This window comes from Myotis nattereri (assembly GCF_964212035.1).
Source record: "Myotis nattereri genome assembly, chromosome: 11".
NCBI classification, from domain to species: Eukaryota; Metazoa; Chordata; class Mammalia; order Chiroptera; family Vespertilionidae; genus Myotis; species Myotis nattereri.
The window spans coordinates 25,760,737-25,779,558 of NC_138086.1; positions in this window are offsets into that span (position 1 = coordinate 25,760,737).

Genomic DNA, 18,822 nt, shown 5'->3' on the forward strand with positions numbered 1-18,822 from the left:
AAGTAGAGAACAAAATATGAGAAAAAATTGAGAAAAATATGAGAAAGTAGAGAAAAAAATCACAAATATGATATGATTATAAGTATAAAAAACAACTTGTAACATAAAGTTAGGAAGAAGTCAAAGGAAATGAAGAATACTGTTTGTCATATTATTTGATTAATAAACATATTTTGCAATTAACTATTAACTCTCCAGTCTCTCTAGGATAAAACTTCAACTCCTTAGCCTGGCATTCAAGGTCCTGTGAAATCTGATATAACTGTAAATATATGAAAAAGCACCAAATTGTATACTTTAATAGGGTGACTATTATAGTATGTTATATGACTATTAAAGCTGTTAGAAACAAATATACAAAGGTTATCAGGCAGAATAGAAAGAAACTATGGAAATTCCTTGACAAGTAGAATAAGGGAAACTGTGACAAAATAATTAAACAAGACCAAACAATTTGAATAATTTACTAGTACAGTCGTCAGCTAATGAATCACAAAGTTTTATCTTCCCTAACCAAGGACACTTGGGGGCAGACTGGCCTTAGTCCTGGTCCCTCTTTGATAACATTCTTTGAAAATAAAACTAATAAAAAATAACCCTGACCCCTCTATATGCACATTTTGATGAATCAACATATCCATGGACACATCTGGAAAGCTAATGAATATTCTGTTAAGACCCTCCCCTAAGACCTCCTGCAGAATTATCGCCAGCTGAAGATAAAAAGTTTCAAGATAAAGGACCTGAAGTGCTCTCCCCTAGAGCACACCCACACCTTATATCTCTGCTTTCTTTCTTCTACTCTAAGGGCTCCCATGAGACTTACAACCAGAAGAGCACCTGGCAGTGGCAGCTTATCCCAGCCTAACTCCCCGAACCTGTCTCCAATGCCTCCTTTTTCTCTGACTTCCCAGTGAGCTCACACAGCCCAGTGTGGCTCACTTCTTCCCTATAATGTTTCTGGGAAACCGAAGCACCCCCACCTAGCTTCTCTCAGCTTTAGTAAACATACCCTCAAAATCACTTGGACTCATAGTGTGAAATCTTTCTGGCATGAAGTCAAGAACCCACACACTCCTGGCTGGCCTGATGCAGACCTGCTCTGGGCCCAGGCCCTGGCCAGGTAAATTCTCAGGTAGCAGGAACACTATGACAGCCACACACAAGGGACATGATGGAGAAACCACGGGGTAAGCCTTCCTACCAGGCCAGCAAATGGGACCTCTGCACACTTCCTATCATGCCACCTCGGCCCACTCCATCCTTCCACAACTCTGGCGAAGCAGTCACAATTTGGGGATAAGAACACCTGACATAGATCCTGTGGAGAGGCAGGAAGCAGGGAGAGGCAACTGGCAAAAGAGAAAGAGCCGTAGGAAGAGGTCAGAGAGGCCTGCGCCACTGCCATGGAGCTGGGTAAGCCTTACAGACTCGGAGAACTACCAGGGAGCAGGCTCCAGTGTGTCAATAGGTCTTCACGTTTGTTTGCAAGGTGAGGTTCAGATTGAGGAAGGGTCTGTATGAACCTTCTTCGTTGATATTGGCTGGGGAATGGCCAACATCCAAAGAGAGAGAAAAATAAACATTTTGTCACTTTTTAGCACAGCTGTTCCATAAATTCTTGTGGATAACAGCATCCGCGCAGTGCGCACGGAAATGTGAGCATCTGCGTGCTTCCACCCAGTTCCCACCCACAGGGGTCCCCCACCCCCTTTTCTTCCAGCCAAGCAAGCTTAAGAGGACGCAGGTGAGTGAGGACGGCCTTCGAAGGGAGTTAGCTTGGAGGCCACTTCTGTATGCAATGCCTAAGGCATTCATGAATGCTTTATTTCTAGAAACCAATGATACCCCTCCCAGCTGTGGGGGCACACTCAGGGGGGTGGCTCTGTGGCTGAGAACCTCTGGGGCCTGCGGCTTCTCCTTTCTGAGTGAAGGGACTTAGGGGAGATGAACCTATACGTCGGTGTGGGGGAATGGGCCTTGCAGAACAAATAAATATGTCTCCTGCCCTCTGATTTAGGAATACGTTGCTGGTAAAATTGAGGGGTCACCTTATTTATCTGGGATCCTAGTTTGGTGGCAGCAGAGAGGGTGAAGGCTAATGAACCTACAGAATTGCTAAAACAGGTTCTGGTGTTTTTAAACAGGTCACAGAGGAGCGTGTCATTCCCCATCAGCATGGACTTGGGTGAGATGCCTGGCAACATCCTGGCTGCCAGCTCCTGTCTCATCAGGATCAATGGCCAGACCCAGGCCCTTGGTGGGAAAATCTACTGAAAGGCAAGATCTCAGTGCACAGGCAGAGTGCATGGTGTATTGACAAGTTTGGCACCTTTATGGAAGAGCTGGGTAAGCCTTACAGACTCGGGGGACTAGTCTATAAGGGAGCAGGCTCCAGTGTGTCAATATTTGTTCACGTTTATTTGCAAGGTGAGGTTCAGATTGAGAGAAGGGTCAGTATGAACCTTATTCATTGATACTGGGGAATGTCCAAAACCCAAAGAGAGAGAAAAATAAACATTTTGTCGCTTTTAAGCACAGCTGTTCCATAAATTCTCGTGAATAACAGCACCCACACATTCTTTATGGAAGAAGTGTATTCAGTAAACAAATCCATTCACTTATCCCACAAATATTTAATACCAATAGGTACTGTCTTAGGTTCGGGGGTTACAGAGATAAACAGGACAAAGTCTCTGACCATGGAAAGCTTCTTTTATAGAGGCAGAGAGAGATAGTAAACATATCTAAAAACAAGCCAATAGAACACCTGGCCACGTGATGAAAACGAAAGCCATGCTAAGGATGGAGGCGAGGGCGGGGTCAGCTCCATTGACAGAGAGGGTGACCCATCCCAGCATCTGAGGAGGGCCCTGCGTTGGCCTTGAGGGTGGTAAGAGTTGATCTGGGTGAGTTTGGGGTGGGGGCAGGGGAGGGTGGGAGAAGCAAGGAAGTCTGTGTGGCTAAAGCAGAGAGAGGGACTTGGAGGTCCCCAGGAAACACAGTCGCAGCTGAAGTGAGAGAGAACAGGAGACCGGGTGGAGAGTGCCCGGGGGGTGGGGGAGGGACTCCTCTATTCTCTGAGGAGGCTCCACATTTCATTATAAATTGCAAGAGCTCTGCGAAAACCCTGAAAGAAGTTTTGTCTGCTGCTGCAGGCGTCATCAGTTTCATCGGAATCAGGGCTTTGAATCACCAGATTTTGTGGAGAAATGGGACCACATTCCAGAGAAACTCACTGACTTTGCAGAGGCCTCTGGGAGCATGTGCAGAAACTGCTGGCAGTTTTCTGTTGTTGTTGCTGCAAGAAAAGGAAAGCCCATTGTTAAAGCAATTTGTTAAGCTTGGACATGTATTAGAGTGACTACGTCGTAAAGCGGTGTACATTTTTAAAATGCTGTTTCTGTGAAGGGAATAGACTTTCAGTGCAATTCAATTCACTGCACAATTTGAAGTAGATGTTTTTATGTGTATTCTTCCAGGGAGGCATCCAAAGCTTTCTCTCAGATCCTTCATTGGGTTTCTGCACCCCAACAGTGTAAGAGTATCAGAGAGCAGCCTCCGTAAAATGTAAATGGCAATAAAAATACACGATCAACCTATAGACTGTAAGATGCCTCTACATGCATGTCACTTGTTACATATGTGGCAGTTGCTTACGTAACCTTCCAAGTTGGGTAAGTAAGCCTGTCAGTGAATCTTTAATGTTTCAGGAAGATGTTTTCTGACACTCTATGATTAGTTCTGATTGTTAATGCAGAAAAATCCCTACCAAGTGTTATAGGAAGTACAATTAAAGAGAAAAGTTAGAATCCCATGCCATAAAGGATTATACCATCCTTTCTTTGCCCCTTCTTCCTTTCTACTACTTACTTGGGATGTGGATGTGATGGCTGGAGCTCAAGCAGCTAGTTGGAATCCCGAGATTGCCTGGGTAAAGCAGTGGGTAGCAGGAACCTGGATTTTTTAAATGGTGCAGTTGCCATATCAGACCTGGACTGCCTTCCTCCCATCTTCTTTTTTTGTGAAAACAAAACAAAACAAAAACAAACAAACAAACAAAAAAAACGAACAGAAAACTTCCATCTTATTTATGCTACTGCTTGCCACAAACTCTACACAGATAAGCTCACTTATGTGTCATAATTACCCAAAGAAATGCCCCATCTCTATACCAGTTTTATAGATGAGGGAACCAAGACCTACAGAGGTTGTAGGTGGCAGGCTGAGGTAGGCATTCTGGCTCCAGAACTCTTACTCTGTGCCTGGCATTATTCCAAGCACTTAACAAGTGTTAGTTTAAGCAGTCCTGACAGAAAACTTAGGGGATAATTACTGTTATTCCTCCAATTTGTAGAAAGAGAAATCAAGGCATGGAAGGGTTAACAGTACCACAGGTGACAGCAAATGAGATGGTTCACTGTCAGGTAGCTGTGATACAATCTTTCTCAGAACTCTGTGTCCTTAAGGGCCATTATCTGGTGAAGGTTTATGGGCTGCTCTTGCCCAATGAATGGGTATCAATTATCTGCATGAATCTGTCCAGGGCCATGTGTCCAGTTGGCTCTGATTTAACTCTGGCATTGAAGAGGCATCACCCTTGTCGCATGGCCAATGTCAAGACTACATATACGGACATTGACTTGAAAGAGACAGAAACAAAAGCCAATATTTGCAAAAACTCTCTTCAGTGTCCATTATAAAAAAATTTTTAAAGAGAGTTACCCTTTAAGAAAGATTAAGAGAGAATAGCAAAGCCTCTATTTTAAGAGTATCAGAGCTTGCTCAACAAACAAACACCTATCTGATGTTCAGGAAAAATATCAAAATCTGTGTTAGTCAACATGGATTAATCATGTTCCATTGGGGGAGGCGGCTCTTCTTTTTCTGAGTTGAGAAGATATTGAGCAGTAGACACAAGAGCAGGGCAGATGAAGATCAAAATACCAGCTTTGTTTTGAAAAGGCTGAATTGGAGACTAGGTTTTGAAGTTTGCAGACCATAATATGTGCCCCCCGGGATTGAATGTGCCCACCAGCACCATGGGAACCTTGACCACTGAGTCTCCCTCTCAGAGGCTGGTCATTGAGCTAATGGAAAATCCTGAAGATGGGATTCTATCTCTGAGACACACAGGGAGAGAAGATCTAGAAAGGGTGTTCCAAGGGTGCACAGTCAAATTCAAGAAGAGTCCTGAAATCAGCAAGTAAGCCACTCACCACCTTTTGGAAAGAGTAAGTGGGGAGTGGATGAAAGAGGATGAATGTTACCCTCTTAAGTGTTCCTTGAGAACAGAACATCCTACTCTATTTAGAGGCAATGTAGAACCTAGGGGAATGCAACAGAGGCCCCACTAAGATGACTCGTATGAAAGGCAATATGTTACGTGTTGTATATGGCAAGGGGACAGGTAGTGAAGTAGTCTGACTCCAGAGACCCCATACAGCACCCCCACACTTATACCGGCAGGCATTTCAGGTGCATAGAGAAGAGCAGCCACAAAGGCCCATCTTGGATTGGGGGCCTATCAAAGGAGCGCCACATAGATGTCACTGTCCTAAGGATGCATCATCCTCTCCACCCTGAAAGTGAGTATCTGGGCAAAGATGTTCTAAAATGAAGGGGAGAGGGTAGTGTATGGAATTCTCTTGCTGTCTATTTACATCGAGACTTCATTAATCCACCCTGTGGATGGGCATTATTGCCACTTTACAGGTGAGGTCTTTAAGGCTCAGAGGGACTAAGTAACTTATCCAAGACTATATAACTAAAAAGAGGATGGAATGACTTTATTTCTGCCTTCATTCCCCTCTGATCTCATTGTCAAGGAGTAAATGACCTCCCAAACGCCTGAACCAGGCTGAGGAGTATGACCTTCACCAATCTACACCTTCAGTAGGAGGGGTCAAAACAGCCGTGGGCAAACTACGACCTGCGGGCCGTTCGGCTGTTCTATCCGGCCCGCGGAGCCGAAAGAGCGGAGGGTTCTCTTGCTCTCCCCTCTGCTCCTTCACCAGCAGCAGTGTTAACATGTATTAGTTCACACAAACACTCCATCCAGGCTTTTGTTCCGGCCCTCCGGTCCAGTTTAAGAACCCATTGTGGCCCTCGAGTCAAAAAGTTTGCCCACCCCTGGGTTAAAAGATCTGTAAATAGAGATGGGCCATGGCGAGGGAGTTGTGAAAGTGTGATGTGTTTAGAATTTCTTTTTCTGGCTCATCTACTAGTAAGTGTTTAGAGCAGAAATCTGTTTCCCCTTCCTATGAAATCTTCAGAAAGTTCATAACTATGTGATGTCTTGAGTACCAGGTAGCAAAGAGAATACATATCTTTCAGTCATAAATCTCAACGATGTGTTTGTGACACAAGCTCAGGGGCCTAGTGTTTCACAGTTACAGGCTCTTGATGGGCCAAGGAGTATTCAGGATGAGAAGCTGTGTGAGCTGGAAGAAGCTGTAGTGATGGCTAACAGTGGGAGGCGAGTGTGGGTATCACTTGATAGAACTTGAGTGTGGGAAGTACTTTGATTTCATCATTTATTTAAAAATATATACATAGCATAACATTAAAGTGACTAATGGTTTGTTAATTTAATAAAAAGTTATACTTTTATTACATATATAATGCAGATGCTTTGCCAGGATTTTTGCTGGAGACTTTTCATGTATTATGCCCTTCTATCCTCACAGGAACCTGAAAAAGTCAGTTGTTATCTCTCTCTTTCTCTCTGTCTTTTTATCTTTAGCACATGAAGATCCTTAAGCTTAGAAAGATTAACTAACCTAAATAAACAGCCCCCAAAGTCATACTCCTTTCAACATACAATAATGCATTCCGACAGCTAATATTCTTAAGACACAATTGAGTTACCACGAGCAGTTCACATACATTGTCTCCGTAAATCTTTCCTGGACCCCGAGTTAATCCTTATTATGCTCGATTCACAGCGGGGAAAGCTGAAGCTCAAAGAAATGACTTCTTACAGCCAGTAGATAGCAGAGCTGGGATTCAATTGCAGATCTTCTGACATCTGATCTCAAGCTCTGTCCAATACACTGCCCCACTGAAGTCCGAGACACATTCCCCTTCACCCACAGAAAGCCTTTCAATTTGAGTCATGCCTTCACAGACAGAACAAAGCTGGCTGCCTAATGATAGATCAGGGGGTTCCTATGCTCAGACCTTAAAAATCTAACCCTACAAAGTGATGGCCAACATCTTTGGAAAGCCTTTTAGATACACTTACGAATGGCAGCTCCAGAGTGCACTATTATTTTTTTAGAACTATAACATTTGTCATCCCCCTGGGGGATGGAGCCTAAGCTGGCAGACATCCTCTGGTAGCCTGGGAGCCCTCGGGGTTTGTCCGACTGTGGCTTAAGCATGCTTCCCATGGGGAGCGGGCCTAAGCCACAGTCGGACATCCTTAGCACTGCCCAGCTTGTGGCTAAGTGGAGCTCCCCCTGTGGGAGTGCACTGACCACCAGGGGGTAGCTCCTGCATTGAGCGCCTGCCCCCTGGTGGTCAGTGTGCATCATAGTGACCAGTCGTTCCCGTACAGCCATTAGAGTCAATTTGCATATTAACCTTTTATTATGTAGGATATATATATGATATATATATATATGACATATATATATATGTGGATAGAGAGAGGGAGAGAGAGAAAGAGAGAGAGAGAGAAAATTTATTATAAGGAATTGGCTTGTGTGATTTATGGAGGCTACATAGAAATTCCAAGGTCTGCAGTCAGCAAGCTGGAGACCCAGGAGAGCCAGTGGTGTAAGTCCCAGTCAGAGGGCAGAAGACTGATGTCTCAGCTCCAACAGTCAAGCCGGTGAAATTCCTCTTACTCTGCCTTTTTGTTCTTTTCAGATCTTCAACTGATTGGATGAGGCCCACCCACATTGGGGAGGGCAATCTGCTTTATTCAGTCTACCAACTTAAATGTAAATTTACCCCCAAGCATTCTCCCAGACATACCCCAGATAATGTTTGAGTAAATGCCTTGGCACCCCATGGCCCAGTCAAGTTAACACGTAAAATTAAACATCACAGTGGCATCCCTAACCAATGACATTGACTTTAAGGATAGCCTGGCCTGGCCAGTGTGGCTCAGTGGTTGAGCATTGACCCATGTACCCAGAGGTCACCAGTTTGATTCCTGGTCAGGGCACATGCCCGGGTTTCGGGCTTGATCCTCAGTAGGCGGCTTGCAGGAGGCAGCTGATGGATGTTTCACTCTCATTGATGTTTCTCTCTTCCTCTCCCTTCCTCTCTCTTTAAAAATCAATAAAAATATATTTAAAAAGAACAGAAGGATAACCGGGATCTTTCACACATATACCTCATTGTTGTTATGAAAGGCAGAATAACTGGACAACCATTTTATTTGTAAAGTCTAGATGTTTGCACCAACTCTGTAACTTCCTTTCCTGTTCAACTTCCACCATTTGTTGTCTTTACACATCTTCTGTATTAAAGCTGCTTCATAATTCAGTCGGCAGCACCTATCCAACTAAAAACCAGTCTCATTGCAAACAAAAGGCAGTATCATATGGAAGAGCAGGGGCTGGGCCCCAGAAGACTTGAGTCTATATTCCAGCGTTGCATCTTACTAGCTAACGTAAGATTGAACCATATAAATTTACAAATATTCAGCTTTTTAAAATGCAAAAATATCAATTTCACGTGGTTTAATGTCATAATGGTAGTCAGGGTAAATGTGTGGTGCATGGTACCTCACGTAGCTCTCTCAAAGCCATCGTGAAAGAGGTTTTTCATCACTCACGTTTTACTAATGAAGAAATGTAGGTCAGAGAGTTGGACCAAGGCCCCAGGGCTATTGTGTGACTGAACTGAGATTCTAACCAGGGCTCCCTGCTTCCAAAGCCAGCGCCCTCTCAGCTTCAATTCCCATTTATGACATGAGTGAGTCATTGAAGCATTCTAAGCCTCAGACATCATTTTTTTCTATTTGTCATATGCAAAAAGAAACTTGAGTCTTGAGTGCCAAGCAGAGGAGCTTTCATTTCATCCGGTCAATGTGAACTATTATGGGAGTTATCTCAGAAAATCAGGGTGTGTGCACTGCTAAGCAATGATTAAAGGTGTATCAGCAGCGCTGCTGGCAGAAGTGGCCATGGAATTTTCCCTAAGTCAGTGGATGGGTCTGTCTATTTAGCACTGATTGGTGTGAGTGGACATATCATTGGTTACTGTAGATGCCATTTTTTTTTTTTGAATGGTGGGGTTATTTCATTGTTCATTTCTCTCAGTGTTTTCTTAATAGCTAGCAATAATTTATAAAATTCTTGCCTAACTTAGCTATGCCAAAGGAATTTAGAAGAAAGGTTAATTTTGTTCCAACTTGGGCTGGCATTTTAACCTATACTCAGGAAAATCTGGGCATGATAATGACAAAGACATTAACTATTAGAACCCAAAGAGGCAGGAGAAATCTGGGGCATAGAATGAGGCTGCTTGGTCAGCTCCTCCTCCCTACCTGGAGTTTTCATTCATTCATTCATTTAATAAATATTTATAAATAGATTTATATTTATCTTATAGTATTTACATACAATATATTCAAAATACAACATTTATCAAAATACTTATATACTAGGCATCTTTTTCCCACAAAAATTGTGTGGTTCTCTGTTAATAAGAATCAGACTGAGAACTGAAACTGTCTATACTACACATCTTACTGTCTATGTTAATGCTAGTTCACTTTCTTTAGTATACTCCTCCAGGAAGGTAAATATTGCAGATAACTTTGTTGTTCATTTCAGGTACTTCCTAAAAGACCCACCAGCTCTTCAATACAAAGCATAAAATGACAGTTCACACCCCCAGAGTTTTTGGATCCTATTCTCAAATTCGTTGCATTGCTGGATCTACCAAATCCTAATCTGTTACATCATGATTCTTCCCCAATTCTAATTGAGCTCCGCCCTCTGCCCCCTCCTACTTCAAAACACTTACTTTAGACCAGACTTCAAAAATCTGAATAAATATCCCAACTTTGCCCACTCCCCTTTGAGATACTATTAAGACTCCATAGAGGTAACATCCTCCCTCATCAAGATCAGCATTGCCTTATCAGCAGGTTGTTTGGGTATTATTTTGGGTATCTAGCATCCCAAAGAAGCCTTTCTCTTAAATTATAGAAATCCAAAGGCTTGCGCTGGAAAAATTTATGTGGGAAAATTTCTAAAGTAATTGAATGAATTGAAGTCCAGTGTTACCAAGGAGTCAGGTCACAATAGCAGGAAAAATCAGGTGACTGACTATGTTTAAAAAGAAAAGTGGGGGGAGATATGTAGAAACTGCTAAACCAGTGGTTCTCAACCTTCCTAATGCTGCGACCCTTTAATACAGTTCCTCATGTTGTGGTGACCCCCAACCAGAAAATTATTTTCGTTGCTACTTAATAACTGTAATTTGGCTACTGTTATGAATCGTAATGTAAATATCTGATATGCAGGATGTATTTTCATTGTTACAAATTGAACATAATTAAAGCGTAGTGATTAATCACAAAAACAATATGTAATTATATATGTGTTTTCCGATGGTTTTAGGCGACCCCTGTGAAAGGGTCGTTCAACCCCCAAAGGGGTCGCGACCCACAGGTTGAGAACCGCTGTGCTAAACCAAGAAATTGTTAGCAACAAATGAGGAAACACAAAAATGAGTTTAAGAAGTAAGGTATAGCCCTAACCGGTTTGGCTCAGTGGATAGAGCGTCAGCCTGCGGACTCAAGGGTCCCAGGTTCGATTCCGGTCAAGTGCATGTACCTTGGTTGTGGGCACATCCCCAGTAGGGAGTGTGCAGGAGGCAGCTGATTGATGTTTCTCTCTCATCGATGTTTCTAACTCTCTATCCCTCTCCCTTCCTCTCCATAAAAAAAAAAAAAAAAAAAAAAAAATCAAGAAGTAAGGTCCAGCAGGGCCAGTGGAATTGGAGTATGAAGTTTTAAAGCAAGTAAGAGTAGAGAAGTTAAATAATAAGGATAGAATGAGCTACCTACGGAGTGCTGGTGGAAAGGGTAAAGAGGGAGTGGGAAGCAGGTTCCCATCTTTTCAGGTTTACCTGAAGTAATCTTATTATCTTTCAGACAGATTGCCTGAAAGGACTGAACCATGAAAAAGTCTCTTCCTGGCTTTTATCTCCAAAGAAAATGTTAAACGAATTGTCTTACTCCACTTTCCTTCCCCGATCTAATTTTAAGTACCCAGTGTACAGTGTATTTATAGTAATCTCGGCTCCCAGATGAATTTATCTCACAGGAATTATTAAATTAACCTTTGGGTCTCATTGGCTTTGTTGTGGGGCTAATGAAGGTTGTTTGGTGCAGCCGCCTGTTGGAGGCAGAGTACGAACTCTTCAGCGTCTCACCAGGCAGGTAGGGAGCACCGTCATGTCTGTTCCATCAGTGATTTTAACAACCCGAGTTCTTACACTGAAATCCCAAATCAGTATGTAGTAACATTCAATTCAAATTAAAGGAAAAGCCTAGTTAGCATGCTATGCTCTTAGTATTTGGATAAATTGCTTTGGAAAATAACTTCAAATTAAAAACAATGTTGGTAAATTTACAAGTTGTGTTGAATGAAAATGAAAACACAACATACTAAAATTTGCAGGATGCTGTTAAAGCCATACTTAGAGAGAAATTTCAAACACTAATACCTGTATTGAAAAGAATAAAGGTCTCAAGTTAATAACCTTAGTTCTACCATAAAAGTCTAGAAAAAAAAGAAAGCATGAAACTTGGGTTAGAAGATGAAAGAAAATAATAAAGGTCAGAGCAGACATAAATGAAATAGAAAACAGAAAGACAATAGAGACAATCACTGAATCCAAAATAATTTTCAAGTAGATCAATACAATTGATTAATCTCAGCCAGACTGACCAGATAAAAAAGAGAAAAGACAGATTACCAATATCAAGAATGAGAGATTCAACACTAACATCCTACAGATATTGAAAGATAATGAAAGAGCATCATGAATACTATTTTGTTAATATATACAATGATTTAGATGAAAGAAACAAATTCTTTGAAAGATAAAAACTCTCAAGTCTCATTTAAGAAGAAATAGATTACCCAAATAGCTCCGCATTTATTCAAGAAATTGAATCTACCCTTCTCTCCCCCAAAACCCTCCAGGTCCTCGGGCATTATTGGTGAAATCCACCAAATATTTAAGGAAGAAATAATATCCATTAGAAAAAAATTCCTTCAGAAAACTGAAGAAGAGGGAACACTTCCCAACTCATTTTATGAAGCCAGCATTATCGTGACACCAAAGCCAGACAAAGATATTACAGGAAAACTACAGACCAATATCCCTCAGGGACATGAATACAAACATTCTCAACAAAATTGTAACAAATAAAATCCAATAATATATTAAAAAGATAAAACCCCACGACAAAGTTGGGCTTACCCTAGGAATGCCAAGTTGCTTTAACAGTTGAAAATCACTTAATTTAGCACATTAACAAACTAAAAAATAAAGAAATACACAATCATATTGATAAATGTGAGAAAAGCATTTGATGGAATCCAGCATCCATTCATGATTAAAAAATCTCAGCAAACTAGCAAAAATGTGAAAGATTTAGGGAACTTTACCAAGCATTGAAAAGTAAAGAAATTCTTAATAAATGGAGACATATACCATGTTCATTAGTTAGAAGACTCAATATTGTTACAGTTCTTCTCAAATTGATGTCCACGTTCAAAGCAATACCAATTTAAATCCCATCAGTTTTTTTGGACAAACTGGTAGAAATTGACAAACAGATTCTAAGACTCATGTGGAAGGACTTAGAGTGGCAAAAAAAAAAAAACTGAAAAAGAAGAACAAAGTTGGAGGATTAACACTAATTGATTTTCAGACTTTCTCTACAGTAGTTAAGATAGTGTGGTATAGTTTTTAGAAACTAAGAAAAGAGAACATCTTCTGATCTCAAGCTAGAGAAGGGTTCCTTAGAGAAGATGCAAACAGCACTAAAGGAGAAAGATTGGTACATTAGATCTCAGTAAAATTAAAAACATCTTCGCATATACAAATATCATAAAGAACATACAGATCCAAGCCCCAGGATGTTAAAGATGCATACATTTGCACTTCAGCAATTTCTCTTCTGGAGAAACTCTTAAACATAAAATACGTATCTTGGTGCCCATGTATACACAGCATTGGTTGTAACAGCAAAAACAAAACAAAAATAAAAAACAGAAAAACAAGAAACAGCTCAACTGTGCATCAGCAATAGATTGGATAAATGCATTGCAGCATTTTCATACAATAAAATAAAAGGCAACAAGAGCATAAACAAACCACAGTTACAGGAACGTGACTGAAATGCACCTCATCTTTCATGATCAAAGGAAGCAAGCCAGGAAAATGATATACATGAATATATTCTTAATGCCACTTTTCCTAGAGCCCCCGAGGGGGTCTCGGACCCCTGCCTTTGTCCACCCTTCAGCGTCCATGGGAACTTGCATCCCAAAGTTCCCCAAACCACCAGCCCTCAGGGAGCCACAGGGAAACTGAGTCCCTAAGGAAATGGAAAGAACGTCCTCTGCCCACTTTAGCTTGTACTTTGTTCCTGTTTGAGCCCCAACTCTTACAAAGTCTCTCCCCAAAACAACTTCAGTGTTGACTTCTGTTCCTCCAAAGGGGATCAAACCAATCGGCATGACAGGAGGCAGGGAGGGAGGCGGGTGTGCTCATGCCAAGCCTCTGAGCCTGCCCTAGGGTTGCCCACAATAAACAACCATCCTGCCCTGACTGGTTTGGCTCAGTGGATAGAGCGTCAGCCTGCGGACTGGAGGGTCCCAGGTTCAATCCCGGTCAAGGGCATGTACCTTAGTTGCGGGCACATCCCCAGTAGGGAGTGTGCAGGAGGCAGCTGATTGATGTTTCTCTCATCGATGTTTCTAACTCTTTATCCCTCTCCCTTCCTCTCTGTAAAAAATCAATAAAATATCTACTTATATAAAAACCCTGGGTGTAACATCACGGCCAGAAGTGCGACCAAGCAGAAGGAAGTCAGTCCTGCAGGGGGTCATCTTGGAAATGGCTGTGCCCTCCCCGAGCTGTTCCCCCCCCCACCCCGCCAGGTCAAGGTTTCAGGCAGGAACCTGCCCTCAGAGTAGAGCGTGGAAGCACTGAGTCCAGCCTTCAAACCAGACCCTGACAGTAGGGAGGAGGCAGCCCCATTCCTCACAGAATCTGCTGTTGGATAGCTTGCTGTCAGTGGTCTGCCAGTCAGGAACCCCATTCACCTACATCCCAGACCCTGCCAGGAGGGTGGAGGGAGCCCCATTCCTCACGGAATCGACAGGTGGCCAGCTTGCTGTCAGTTGCCTGCCAGCTAGGAATCCTGTTCACCTGCATATCTGTATAAAGTTTTAATACATTATAATTGAGGTCGTGGTGGTACTGTTTTACCCACAGCGTCTACAGGAATTGCTGTAAATTTACTTCTCGGTGGAAGCACCTTTCATTCCCATTATAAATTACCGATTCCATTAAATGAAACTTTAATTTCTAGACTCAATATAAACAGTGAAGTTGCTAAAACTATTAAAAAGGCCCAACTTATTATTGATGAATGCACCATGGCATCCAGTCATGCTATAAATGCCATAGACAGATTACTTAGAGAAATTATGAGTCTGAATGTTGTATTTGGTGGGAAAGTTCTCCTTCTTGGAGGGGATTTTCGACAATGTCTCAGTATTGTACCACATGCTATGTGATTGGCCATAGTACAAATGAGTTTAAAGTACAGCAATGTTTGGGGATGTTTCAGAAAGTTGTCTCATACAACAAATATGAGATCAGAGGATTCTGCTTATAGTGAATGGTTAGTAAAACTTGGATATGGCAAATTTGATAGCAGTTTTCATTTAGGAGTGGATATAATTGAAATCCCCTGTGAAATTAGGTGTAATGGATCTATTATTGAAAGTACCTTTGGAAATACTATATCTATAGATAATATTAAAAATATATCTAAACGTGCAATTCTTTGTCCAAAAAATGAGCATGTTCAAAAATTAAATGAAAAAATTTTGGATATACTCAATGGAGATTTTCACACATATTTGAGTGATGATTCCATTGATTCCACAGGTGATGCTGAAAAGGAAAATTTTCCCATCGAATTTAACATCGAATTCCCTTCGGGAATGCCGTGTCATAAATTAAAATTGAAAGTGGGTGCAATAATCATGCTATTCAGAAATCACAATAGTAAATGGGGTCTTTTAATGGTACCAGATTTATTATCAAAATATTACGACCTAACATTATCGAAGCTGAATTATTAACAGGATCTGCAGAGGCAGAGGTTGTTCTGATCCCAAGAATTAATTTGTCCCCATCTGACACTGGCCTCCCATTTAAATTGATTCAACGACAGTTTCCCGTGATGCCAGCATTTGTGATGACTATTAATAAATCACAAGGACAAATGATAGACAGAGTAGGCATATTCCTACCTGAACCTGTTTTTGTGCATGGTCAGTTATATGTTGCTTTCTCTGAGTTTGAAGAGCATGTGACATTAAAGTTAAAGTTCTAAATACTTCATCACAAGGGAAATTAGCCAAGCGCTCTGAAAGTGTTTTCACTCTTAATGTGGTGTACGGAGATATTAGAATAAGTTTAATCACTTTATCAGTCATTGTTTGCATCACTGTTGTTTTCATATCATGTTTTTGTCATTTTTATATCATGCCTCTGTTGTTATATCCTTTTGTTACTGTTCATCCTATCTAATAATAGACAAACATGGTAATTAACCGTAGCTCCGACACGCTTCCCATTGGCTAATCAGGGAGATATGCAAATTAACTGCCAACCAAGATGGCGGCCGGCAGCCAGGCAGCTGAAGCGAACAGGAGGCTTGCTTGCTCCAGTAAAGGAGGAAGCCAAGGTTCCCTGCCTGCCGCTGCCGGCCTCTGAGCTTGCAGTCTAAGAAACAATGTTGCAAATATAGAAGCTAAACAGGCTCCAGAAACCTGCTTTTGGCCAGCCGGGCTTCAGCCAGCAGGACTGCAACAGGGTTTCAATTATAGAATCCAAACAAACCCAAATCCCTGCTTTCAGCAGCCGAGGTCTCAGAGCTGCAGCCAGGCCTCAGAGCTAAAGCTGGCTCTCAGCTCTAGTGACAGCCATAGAAGGTAAATAAATCCCAGAATAAACAAAAGAAAAAGAAAAAAAGGAGAGGTTGGGAGCTTCGGTCGCCCGCCAGCCTGAAAACAGCCCTCAGCCCCTCACCCAGACTGGCCAGGCACCCCAGTGGGGACCCCCACCCTGAAGTAACAAGATGGCGGCTAATTTGCATATTGAAGGCGGGTGGCAGCAGGCAAGGCTGTCCGCGGTCGGGGAAGGATCAGTGACCTTGCCGGGTGGGGGGCAGTGCTTGAGGCTGTCCTTGGTCTGGGACCCAGATCTGTGACCCTGCCGGGCGGGGGGGCAGTGCTTGAGGCTGTCCGCAGTCCGGACCCGGATCCATGACCTAGTGGGCGAGGGGCAGCGCTTGAGGCTGTCCGTGGTCCGGGACCTGGATTTGTGACCTGGCGGACAGGGGGCAGCGCTTGAGGCTGTCTGCGGTCCGGACCCGGATCCATGACCTGGTGGGCGGGGGGCAGCGCTTGAGGCTGTCTGCGGTCCGGACCCGGATCCATGACCTGGCGGACGGGGGGCAGCGCTTGAGGCTGTTTGCGGTCCGGGACCCGGATCCATGACCTGGTGGGCGGGGGGCAGCGCTTGAGGCTGTCCTTGGTCTGGGACCCAGATCTGTGACCCTGCCGGGCAGGGGGGCAGTGCTTGAGGCTGTCCATGGTCCAGGACCTGGATCCATGACCTGGCGGGCGAGGGGCAGCGCTTGAGGCTGTCCGTGGTCCGGGACCAGATCCGTGACCCTTCCCGACAGAGCGGCAGCTCACACAGGGGCGGATCGACCGGGGTTGGGCAGGGCAGGACGCCTGGCTTCCGCCCAGCCCCAGTCACTCTGGGCAGGTGAGCAGCGCAGAGAGCCTCTGGACAGGGGAGGCAGGCCGGCGGAGGGCGGCCTGTACTCCCCACATGGCAATGGTGACAGCTGTGAGCACTCCAAACGGAGCCTGCAGGTGGAGCTGACGTAGAGCCTGCAGGCCATCAGCTCCCAGGAGTGGCTGCGCAAGATCCACCTCCTGGCCCAGAAGGTGCAGGATCCCAGGGACAGCCACTGTGGCGGGCCAGACTGATGTCCTCCTGGCCTCACCACAGGGGTTTGCGGATCTGCAAAACCAGAGGCCTCCGGTGTGCACATCCCCCCCTGGCATGCGAACATCCCCCAGCACACTGTCACTCTCCCACGCCTGCAACAGTTGCAAACCAAGGCGTGCACAAGTTCCCCCCGCCTCTCCACCGCACTTCCACCAACCCAGCATGCCTAACACCCCCACAGGATGTGCACACATCCCCTCTGATGCGCTCACGTCCTTTGGAGAGTGTCTGGGTGTTCTGGGTGCTGAGGGTGGGTGCCTGTGAGATGACAGTGAGAGGGCGGAGTGGTGATGCCCTGTTCCCACGGAGGCCAGTGCAGCTACGAGATCACCTCTGGGGGGTTAATGCAGGTGCTGAGGCAGGAGCAGGTGCAGACAGACACACCTGGTGGGCGCAGGCGGCCCTCGCTGAGGTGCCTTCGGTCAGCGTTCAAGATCAAGAACCCCGAGGTGGAGAGGAATTCCGTCCTCTCAGTGAAACAGTGGGATAGTCAGGGCGACTGTAGAGGAGGAATGTGCACTTTGGGTGCCAGCACCCATGAGTGAAGGCTGCCCTGACTGAGCCTCACTTGCTTGGGGCCTAGCACTCCTGCCAGGCAGCGGGTGACAGGGTGTGCTTTTCCAAATTAATGAGAGAAAACGTTGATTCTCCTGCTGCCCACAAAGGTGGAAGGTGAAGTGGGAGACATGTGGGGAGTGAGCGAGGTTCCCTGTCTGGGGGTTCCAAATCTGCTGTTGATTTCTTTCACCGCTGACTAGAGATATACAGGGTATCCCCCCAAAATGTATACACACTTTGAATACCTACTAATTCCAATGGTTTTAAGCAAAAGAAAGAAACAACAATGGAGCTGTTATCTGTTAAAAGTGTGGGAACAAACAGGCAGTTGGAAATTCCCTGAGGGGTCTCAGATTGGAGAGGGTGAAGGCCAGACTGAGGGGCCCCTTTCCCTCCCCACCCCAGTGCATGAATTTCATGCATCGGGCTACTAGTTTATTAATAAATTTATATATTATTTTCATATACATTTTACTAATTTCCTGTCATCTCTCACACTTCTATTACAGAGAAAGGGCAAATAGCAATATTAAAATATCTCCGCTAATTAATTCCCTTTTTAAAAAAAATATATTTTATTGAGTTTTTACAGAGAAGAAGGGAGAGGGATAGAGAGTTAGAAACATCGATGAGAGAGAAACATCGATCAGCTGCCTCCTGCACACTCCCCACTGGGGATGTGCCCACAACCAAGGTACATGCCCTTGACCGGAATCAAACCTGGGACCCTTGAGTCCGCAGGCCAATGCTCTATCCACTGAGCCAAACTGGTTAGGGCAATTAATTCCCTTTTAATGTGCATGGATTTCGTGCACCGGGCTACTAGTATTAAAATAAAAATAAAAGCATCATTCTCCCCTTTAAAAAAAAAAAAAAGAAGAAAGAAAGAAACAACCATCCTGACCCCCAAATGAAACACTCAAACCTTATTCTCATTTTTATTCAAGTTGATACGAC